This window comes from Corvus brachyrhynchos, unplaced genomic scaffold, assembly GCF_000691975.1.
Source record: "Corvus brachyrhynchos isolate BGI_N302 unplaced genomic scaffold, ASM69197v1 scaffold115, whole genome shotgun sequence".
NCBI lineage: Eukaryota > Metazoa > Chordata > Aves > Passeriformes > Corvidae > Corvus > Corvus brachyrhynchos.
The window spans coordinates 21188108-21198990 of NW_008239553.1; positions in this window are offsets into that span (position 1 = coordinate 21188108).

Genomic DNA, 10883 nt, shown 5'->3' on the forward strand with positions numbered 1-10883 from the left:
CAGGGAGAGGGAGGGGATTCTGCCCCTCTGCTCTGCTCTGGTGAGACCCCACCTGCAGTGCTGCATCCAGCTCTGGGGTCCCAGCACAGGAAGGACATGGACCTGCTGCAGCAAGTCCAGAGAAGGCCACCAAGATGATTTCAGGGATGGAACACCTCTCCTATTAATGAAAGTCTGAGAGAATTGGAATTGTTCAGCCAGGAAAAGAGAAGGCTTTGGGGTGACCTAACTGTGGCCTTCCAGTACCTGAAGGGAGCCTACAAGAAAGATGGAGAGAGACTTTGTACAAGGGCATGTGATGACAGGGCAAGAAGGAACGACCTCAAACTAAAAGAGAGTGGATTTAGATTAGACATTAGGAATAATTCTGTACTGTGAGAGTGGTGAGGCACTGGAACACATTGCCCAAAGAAATAGTGGGTGCCCCATCTTTGGAAGTGTTCAAGGCCAGGTTGGATGGAGCTCTGAGCAACCTGGTGCAGTGGAAGGTGTCCCTGCCTGTGGCACGGGGTTTGCAACGAGGTGATATTTAAGGTCATTTCCAACCCAGGCCATTCTAGGACTCCATGATTATCTAGTTTTGCTCATCTGAGCTGAAGCTCAGAAAACAATAGAGAAAACAAGGGAAGATGCTACTAGTGTTGAAACTGCTGTTTCAAAACATCTGCTGTTCTCCATTTTTCTTGGCTTCTGCTTCCCGCCCCTTTCATTCCAGAATCTCTTGACAAAACAGAAGTAAAATCCACTGGTCTGTATTTCAGAAAGTAGTCTTTAAACTTTCAAGCATGGTAGACATTTTCATCTGTATTTTCCATGCACAAAAACTGCAGTGGAAAAATATCAGAGCAAAATTAGCAGTGTGTACCTGGAGGTCCCTTTGAAAAAAATGGATCCATTCAAAACTATATTTGACCCTTAGTCCTAAATAACTGGTTTATGTTCCAGGTGAATTTCTGCAGCAATTTGCAGTTCTACTTTTTCAATTATCCATTTTCCCCCTATTGAGATCTTATTCATTTCCATTTACTTCTGCAAAGTCTTTTTTCCTGTTCGTGGTGCCATTATGCCTTTCCTGACTATTTCTTTGAAATTAAGTGCTTGGTTCTTTATCTTTTCATCATTAATTACTGATGTCTTTTTGACCTCTGCTTTGTAAGCGGCCATGTCATATTTCTATTTCCTATCTTTTAGGCTTGTTTAAGACATTTTTTTTTTCTTTAACAACCTGCTCTGAATAGCTTTGTTCTTGTTTTTCAGTCATTTCCCAGAATGGCCACATAGCCGAACCTTTGCCCTCCTCTCTTGTTTTTCATCTTGTCTCTACTCTATCAATGGCCTAGTTAAAAATGTATTTTACAGCTCACTGAGGCCAAACTTCACTCCATTTTTAGAATTATGCTGATTATAATCTCAAAACCCTTTTGCTATGACTGTGCGCCAGTTAGAACCTCTCTTTTGAGGGGCAGATGTAGTTAGATGTGAACAGAAGGGGGTGCTGCTTTTAGACTTGGGGTTTGGTTTAGAAGAACATGAACAGAAGCCATGAATGTTGGATTAGTGAAATGTTAGTTTAAATGGCTGAGGACTTCCTCCTCTGTAAAGGTTGTGAACCCTTTTTTTTTGGCAAGCTCTTCAGTGAGATGGGTGATACTTTGGTACTTCAGGAAGACTCAAACCTGTCGTTAGGTATCAAAATTATTTCTTGGACTGGTTCCACATATACCATTTCACCATGCCTTATAGTGGCATTTTCATTTGCTTCCTCCTTCTTAATCATTCTCCAAGGTTTGTTTTTTTTTTTTTTATTTTATAATTGGAAATATTCAAATAGTTCATAAATTATTTTCCTGTCTTTGCCAAATCTCCCATTAGCGTCAGTGGAATCTCATTAAGCAGGCAAGGTTAGACTCTATCATCGCCTCTCAGTATTCCTTTCTCGAGGAGTGATGGCAAGGAAGGAAGGCCATCTGTTTTTTTCAAAACTGTAAGAGTGCTGGGCCTTGTTGCTGAAATATATGTAATATATGTGTAAGGGGAGACATGATACATGCAGGCATTTGCTGTCATTTTGTTCTTTTAAATAAATAACTGAGTATAATGAGTCTCAGCCACAGAATGAATATAATGAACCTCCAAAAAAGATGTTGTCTGAGAGCAATATTTACCACTGACGAAGGGATTGTTACAGAAACGAGAATTGTTTAGACGTTAGTGGGTGAGGTAAGAATCTATTAAAGGAATTAAAAGTAAAGATGACTCATCACACATTTCTGCTTATTTGTAAGAGACACATGAAAGGCAGGGATTTCAAAACATTTGTATTAGAAAAACATCCATAACAAAGCCCCCAATTTAATTTTTCAGTCTCACGGGCTTCAAAAGAAGATGTGACTTTTCCACATTTGCCTTGAAAAACACACAGCACTGGAAACTAGAAAAGGCTTGCTTTACTCTGCTACATTTCATTTTTAGACTGGTCACCTATAGGTGATATTTACACAATTTTTTTCTCTGCAAAAATCTAGAAACTGTTTTTGTTGCTTTGAGAGTGAGGTTTCTGACATGTCTCAAAGGGGAAAGTGCTTCTCCTGCAGCTGTGCCGAGGCTCCTGCAGCTTGCCGAGGAAAGCCTGCCTCACCTCCTGCTCACCACTTGCTCCCACGGACGCTCCACTTCTCCAGACAACCCAGTGCTCTCCCTGCTAAGAAAATCCAGCTGGAACAGGCATCTAGGAAGTCAATCAGCTCTCTGTGTTTTGCTTTCCCTGTCGTGGGCAGGAGATCCTTGCAATGGGGTAGTGTAACGATTTAGGCACAATACAACAGGGCCAGGCTTTTATGAGATTATGTGGGTACTGGAGCAAAGTCTCACAGCACAGCTGTGGTAGAAAATCGGTCTTAAAGTGTTTTTCATAGCAAGATACAGATAATATAGATAATATAATATAATATAATATAATATAATATAATTACAGAATTTTTATGGGTACCTTTGCTATAGGAGGATAATAGACAACACAGGAACAAAAGCAAGAAAGAGTGAAAGAAGTGAAAGCATAGGAGAATGTGTACCTAAAGAAGCAAGCTGTTGGCCAGTGCAGTGACTATGTTGGGAAAAAAAGGAGTTACAGTTCCGCAGGTCTCAATCTCTTTTATTGTACAACTTAAGTTCTGCTAAACAATATTATTTCAGATGTGTCCGGCAAATCCATCATCTATTACAACAGCCCTTGAGAAGGAACTGGCTAGTACGAGCTCCTGCTATTTTGACAGGGCAGTCAGTAAAGTCCTGACGTGGTGCAAAGTGGCAATAATTTGCCTAGCACGGGAGAGGTACCTCAAGGACCAAACACACTTGTAAGGCTGTGCAGCAGTTGAGAAAGAGGGAGCCAGGGAGGAGAAGGAAGAGTGTGACCTGGCTGCTCCCCAGGTGAGACGGAGCCACTTGACCGAGCACTGCTGGGGAGAGTGGCAACACTGCTGCAGCTCCTCTCCCTTCCTCAGTTCCTGACTTGGCAGAGCCTGGTGAAACTGAGCAGCAATGGGCAGAGCCCTGCAGCTCTCGGACTTGGAGGAGAAGTGCCACACATCCAGGAAAATTAAGCTGTGCTGAGCTCAGGGCCGCAGGGTCAGTGTCAAACTCCTGCCAGACTTCTCCAGTCTGCCCAATGGGCTCATTCCTGAGGATGAGAAGGGTAGGCAGGGGGAGAGAGGACAAAAGGGGCAAGAAGGTTCTGAGATCTCACATCCTTCTTTGAAAGATGCTCTTGGATCTAGCAAGGTCAGCAGAAAGTGAAGGGAGCTACTTCGGGTTGTGGAAGCATCCTCCCCATGCCGTGAAACAGCACCATGTCCTGCATGGGCTGGGTACAGTAGGCACTAAAACACCAACTGGCTTCTGGGGACTTTGCTTTTTAGGAAAGGGTGATCCCTTTCTGATGTGTAACTTCATGGGGAAAAAAAAGAAAATAATTCTCATTTTGAGAATTAAGAAAAACTGTTTATTTTAATGACACTTTTTCTCTTTACTGCATACCACTTAAAAATGCCAAACTACATTTTTCCTCCCACTTAAAGGTACAATAGGCCATATAAGCATAAACCGGACATAGGACATTTCAACCCAGGAACCAACTGTTTTCAGATTCATCATGCTCTAAGAAAAATGCCTTTATCCTAAGAAATACCACCTAGCCATGGGAGTCTCTGCCATGTTTGTTACAACACACAATACTTATTTTATAAGTCCTAACTCTGACATTCTTTGTTTAGATTTTCATTTCTGATACAGTTCTGTTTGTCTCTTTCAACTGACCATATCATGCTTCTGTTTAACTGTCTATTTATAGTCGTAAGAGGAATAAACATATAAAATAAATGCATCTTGATGCATAGCTGTGCAGCAGTACAGATGTTTTATTAATGAAAATGAATCCAGCTTTTTGTAAGTCATGGCAGCAATATAACGTATCATTGTTTGCTTCTCTGCTAGATGGTCCCTGCTGTTTTTACATAGAAATTCCTGTAATACTTAAAGGACATCTGGAAGAATTCAGCCAATTAATCGAATTCACGCAGGAGCTAGGCTAATGGCTGTCTGAAAGGCAGATTACATTAAATCAAACTTGCAATATGAATGAAAGTACTTAATCATACATGCAACATTCATTGGACGTGGCACAGCAAGTGTTTTGATTACTTTAATGAAAGATCAGGTAAAGTGCATCAACTGAACAGATTGAAGAGACAGCATGCTTACAAATGTTTGATTATGTTGACTATCAACAGAAACAGTGCCAGTAATTTATAGCAAAACATATTTGGAGGAGGAGGAGGAGAATAGAGCTGGTGAACTTGGGAGGCAAAGTGAAATTTAGGCCTTGCCTCCAAGCACTTTAATTAATATTTAGGATAGAAAGACTTTAATCAAATGTCACAAAAGAAGCACAACAAATGTAAGTGGAGAATCCTGCATGGCAGCTGCTAGGGATCATTATGTTAGCGGTACTTGGAGCCTGATGCTGGTTTTAAGTCCCCTCTCCTGGCTTTGGAGTAAAGAGGGCTAAGTCCTAAATGGAAAAAATATTTTCAAAACAATGAGATACATGCTCGATGATTTTGGCTTGGTGCTGCTTTTCCCCTGGGTTCTGCTGGAGACATCCTCCAGTCACCACTGCCCTTGCCTTCTATGCAGGCACTGGCACCCAGAGAGGGGAGGGAAGCTGAAGAGGAGCTTTGGCTGTGGATCATCCTGAAGCAGTGATGCATTTTCCCTTTTCCTACCTCATCAGCCAGCAGAGCATTTTGTCATTGCCCTGCAGGGTTGCCCATGGGTGTTCACCCACAAAAAACAAAAGGGGAGAGTCTCCATCCTGACACACCTGCCAAGAGCCAGCGCTGCAACCTCGCCTCTCTGAACCTTCGTGCACAGCGGGCATTTGCCAGGTCTCATTTGTGGATGAACAAGGTGGCTGGGCTCACAAGCTGGAGGTGCCCTGTCAGGAAAGGGCAGCAGGTCTCTGGCTCAGTGCTGCCTTTCCTTTGCCCTTCTCTGTCACAATCCCTGCAAAGAGATGGATTGCTATTTCCTTTTGGGAGCTATCATCCTCCTTGTTGCTTTTCTGAGATGCAGGCACCCAGCTCAGATGTGGTTTATTTCCCTGTAATGCAATTTTCCAGCTTGCTTCTTCTGGGTGCTGCTCTGCCCAGCTGTTTCTAGGCAGCTTTCTTTGTTGGTTTGCTTGTCTTCTCCCACCCCCGCCACTGGTTTTCTCTATCAGCATCTCCCATGCTCCATCTGCCCCTTGGCAATTGTTGCTGGCAGTGGTGGCTCCTGCACTGCCATCTATCTGCTTTACAGTGGCCAGGCCATACCTCCACCGTATTCCACAACAAATCCTGCCATTCCTTTGCATAGGCAAGCAAAGATGCAGTAGCATACTTCTGTCAGGAAGTGCCTCCACTTCTGGCAGGAAAAGGACCTGGGAATTTGGTGTGACTGAAGAAAATGGAGGGAGAAATAGGGTATCATGGAGTAGAGATGGCAGAAAACTCTGGGGAATTGCCTGTTGCACCTCTGAGTCAGAGGAACTTTATTGAATAAGGGGGCCTTAGAGCAGGGGCATGAAAGAATTATTGGGGTTGGGGGGGAAAGAAAAAAAAGGTAAATATTTTCCTGAGGGCTCAGCTCCCTGCACCACATCCCTGCAGAACTAAATATGCTCCAGTGCTAGAACAAGAGCAGGATGAAGTGTGACCGTAACAAAATTAAGTATTTGTGGCTGTGATTCATCTGGTGCTGATCTCTGCTCTCTGAAAGCTTCCTAGATTGAGCCCTTTTGGGAAATTAGGCAACCAGCATGTTTCTCTGTCCTGCCTAAACTTTACTGGAGGCAGGCATGGAGTTTCCCAGCCCAGCATGCAGCAGAGGCATCCCTCAGAAACTTCATTTCTCCCACCCTCCTGCTGTCTTGTCTTCTGGTCTCTTCAGTTGTTGCTCTCTTTGCCTACAGAACCATCCACCTGTCAGCACACACACCTGCACCGAGCGCAGCTGGGACTCGGCCTCCCTGAAAGCCACTACTGATATCCACGTAATTAATAACCACTGCTTTCTGGACTAGGAGATCTTTTTTTCAATGAGTTGCAACATATAATGATGCTTGTAGGGAACAGACTGCTGAGCATCTCATGCCAAAAGAAGCCAAATCTTCCTATTTATGACATGGTCAGATCAATACGTAACTCCATTGCAGGCAAATTTGGCAAATGGCGAATGGCTTCAGCCTGTGGGGTATGAGCTGAAATGAGCTGAAATCTGTAATGAAGTAACAGAAGTCATAATGGTCCCATCGAGTCTCCTGTAACTTTTTTAGGTTTGGGACCATCAATCTGCTCCCTGGAGAGGACCTGGTTTCCCTGCAATGGGCTAATGCAGGTGGAGGTGGGGAAGAACCAAACCATGAGATTGTTCCTTTGGCCCTTATGCAGCTGCTCACTTACGGAGTAGGGACAGGAGCTGTGGCACCACTGTCCTCCCAGTATCACCGTAGTGATGGGTGATGTGATGTGACCAGTTCACAGCAGCACTTCATTTGCGGAAAAAGAGGAAGGTTAAATGTTTTCATAGTGTCTTCAAAACCCTTCAAATCCCTCTAACCCAAGTACCTTCACAGAACAGTGTTTTCTACTTTCCCTTACAGAAAGGTTTTTGTTAATATTTGAGCAATGAAGAAAACCTAGCAGCTGTTAGCATCATTTTCCTCTTGAAGCAGATTGTCCTTAGGTAAAACAAAACACAATTAAGATACTAGCAAGGTCAGTTATATTAGACAATCCATATCCTCATAATGCAGGTATTTCCTTCAATGTCTGTCACCAGCATCAAATCTCCAACCACAGCAAGATAATTGGCAGCCTTGTTCTAGGGGGAAGATGAAATGACTTGTGTTGCCACCAAAACCAGCCTGGATTTTGTTTAAGTGCTGGAGCCTGGGGGTGGTATCGCTCATCTAGCTGTATTGCTGGAGAGTCATGTATCAAGGACAGGCTTCTGAGGCAGCTTCTGTCTCTCTCCTATTTACTGCTCCATTAATTACAAACCAGATGTCAGGGCAAGATTTAAAAGTCAACTTTATTTGAAATCCTGCAATATAAAAACTCAACCACAACCATTTCTTTTTGTGGTGGGGAGAGGAAACATGAAGGAGAGAAATGCTCTTTAATCCTTTGCTTATAGTTCTTTTCTATTTTATTTTTAACTCTTATTTAAGTTGTGGTTATTTTTTTCTTTTACTAAGTGGCAAAAGGGATTTCTCTTTTTCTTTCTGTCAGCTCAGCCCCCAGAAGAGTTTTTAGGGTTTTCTCTGAGAACCAGACCTCACCCAAGACCTTCTCTCTGCCAGCTGGCATTTCTGTCATACATTCCTCTTGCTGTTTATGCCCCAAGACTGTTCAGAAACATAAATGCAGCTGCCCACTTGCTTGACAATGTGTCATTCGTGGACCATTGAGGTGCAGACCTCCTCTTCAGTGTCTGCACTCCAGGTGTCCAGGAGCTGCTGGAGACATGGCTGGGGCTGAAAGCAATGGGATCCCTGCCTCACAGGTAGAAATGTCAGTCCCTGGACAGCTGGGATGTACAAGGACCTGGGCGATGAGCTTCTAGTGCCAAACTCTGGAGCATCCTGGGCAATCAGATGGAGCATCCCCCAGAGTCACACAATCATGGAATCGATTACGTTGAAAAAGACCTTTAAGAGTTCAACCATTAACCCAGCACTGACAAGCCCACCACTAAACCATGTCCCTAAAAGAAGGCACCAACAGGGAAAGGTATCTAGAGGAATCTGAAGATTGTCCTCACTTTGGAAGGTCCCCAAGAGGTTGGCCCAGCCATCACTGATTCTGATTGCTGAATCTTGACAAGGTTGAATGGGGCCCTCAGGCTTATTTCAGCAGCAAAGTTATGAATAAGGTACAAGTCCCTTCACACAAAATGAGAAACTTTGGCAGAAAGGGGGGCAGAGCAGTGGTGCTGTACTACTCTTGCTTCCATTCCCTAGCACACCAACATTCAGCCTCATCCAGAGAGGAGGGAATGGACTGAGGAAGCAAAAGATGTCAGAGGAGGAACTGGCTCCTTTTGTTTTCACCCTGCCAGTTCCCCACTAGCTACTGCATTTTTCCACTAGAAGTTTGATTTCCTATTTACTGCGGGATTAACCCTTTGGTTAATCTCAGGTCATACAAGGATGACTCTCATGTAAGCAGCCAACGCTGAATCAAGGCCAACCTGATTTTAGCAGACTGTGGAGAACACAGCGTAAGGACAGAAGCAACAACATCATTCAGCTCCTTGCTTAGAAAAGCTTTGACCTTAAATAAAGTTCCCCTGTTGTATCATGTCCAGGAGGGTGAGGTGCTGTACTCTCAGCTATGTGATGGGACTAATGGAATGTAACAAGAGAGAGTAAAAAAAAATCCAGCAAATTTACAGAGGATTTGGGGGTGTGTCCACAAAACTGTTAGCTATTCTTATAAATTATCTGAATTTTCTAATTGTAAAATTTCTGGTAGGAGTAAAGGATGATGGCAAGAAGATAAACCCATGTAACAGTTTGGAAAGCTTAGAAGCTGTGAGAGTCAGGTGTAATGCCAGTCACTACAGTTACATTCTCTTGTAAATGTGGGATGGAGGGGAAATAATCCGTAATCACAGAATAATGACCCTTCTGAGTGGGAGCCAGGGCACTGGGAGTCAGCACTGGCACAGAGACAGCCTGGGACAACCAGTATGTTTATTGAGAGAAATGAGTCACAAGGTGGCTGAACTGACTTGAATCCACCAATTTTGCTGGGGTTTTTTGTCAGACATCTGTGGGCACTGGCACATGCTGCAGCAAGACCAAGCACGGAATGATGGGTTCTACAGCTAGGTCCCACCTTAGAAACTGATCATAAACTAGAGGCAAGTTTAGAAAGCTACAAGAGGGCTGTGCTGGAGGGCACTGTGAGCAAAGGGGAGGCACAGACGGGCCCCAAATCACAGGGAAGAGCCAAGAAGGGACAGCAGGAGGGACAGCAGCTGAGGAGATGGAGCAGCAATTCCATGTCTGTGACTGCAGGCTACTCCCCAAGCCTTCCCATGATGTCTGGGCCACGTCAGATGATGACACTGGGGGCCTGGAGAAACTCCCTGATGCAACTCCAGCCTACGGCTTTTACTGGAAAAATGTTTGGAGTTTCAGCACTCAGTACACCTGCTTTCCAACTGGCACTCTACCTCCCACTACTCCTGTGTAGGAAAAGGCATTGTTGGATTCCTCACCTCTTAGGACTAGGAACTGAACTGGACATTCCAGAACCGGACATTCCTACTACAAACTATTTTTGCAATGTGGCAAAAGCAAATGAAAGGTTAATGGGAACATTACAAGGGGAAACTGAAAGAACTATTTCCATATTGCTTTGAGGAACAGTTGATCTGTAACGAGAGATCCAGTTATTCAGTGAGAAATGTAGCTGGGAAGTCCAGCTACAAAGGTAAAAAATGTTGGGCAAAAATCAAGCAGCCAGTGGAGTGACCTAATTGCATGAAAGCATGGCTCATTGGTCCCAATTACAGTGGTTTGTACTAACAAAAGGTGATCTCTAGCCTGCAGAGTCTATAATCTAATCTGAGATTCAGTGCAACCATGAAAATGGAGGAAAATGGGAGAGTAATGTAAAACATGATTAAGACTTTGCTAAGCAAATATAATCAGAGCACTTACACAGAGAAGTGGTTGAGTGTTTTGAGCAGGTGGGGCGAGTTCTGGTCTTGCATGAGGGCTTCATACCTTTCTTCCACTTCTGGAAAGCCCCTCGAACCAGAGGTGCTGTTTCTCCCTTTCTCCTGGTGCTGTCTACTTCCTCCGGCCAGGCGATGTTTCCAGCAGGGTGAGTCCGACCGTCCTACTGTGGCAAGGGCTGTCTGTCCCTGGGCAGGAATGGAGCGAGCCTTTAGCGCGGTCATTTCCAATGGCACGCCATCCCGTGTGTACCGCGGGCAGCAGGTCTGCGGGCGGGACAGCACCGTCCTGCCCCTAAACCTAGGCTCGGGCTCATGGGCGGTCCAACAGGAGATGCTGGTACCGCGCCGTGGGGCCGGAGGGGCTGTTGAGACCCCGCTGCTAGCGCGCTTCATTCTCCTAAAAAGGCGATCAGTGCTTTAGCAAACACGACTCCTGCCGTGCTCCAGGGGCGCACCAGCTGCCACCAGGCTCATGGCACCCTTGAACGGGCCGGGAGGTGCATCGGGGCGGGGTGAGGGGAGGCTCGGGCGCTTTTGCAGTTTGCTGTACCACACCTCAGTCTTGCCTCCCCCGGGCTCGGGAGGCTGCC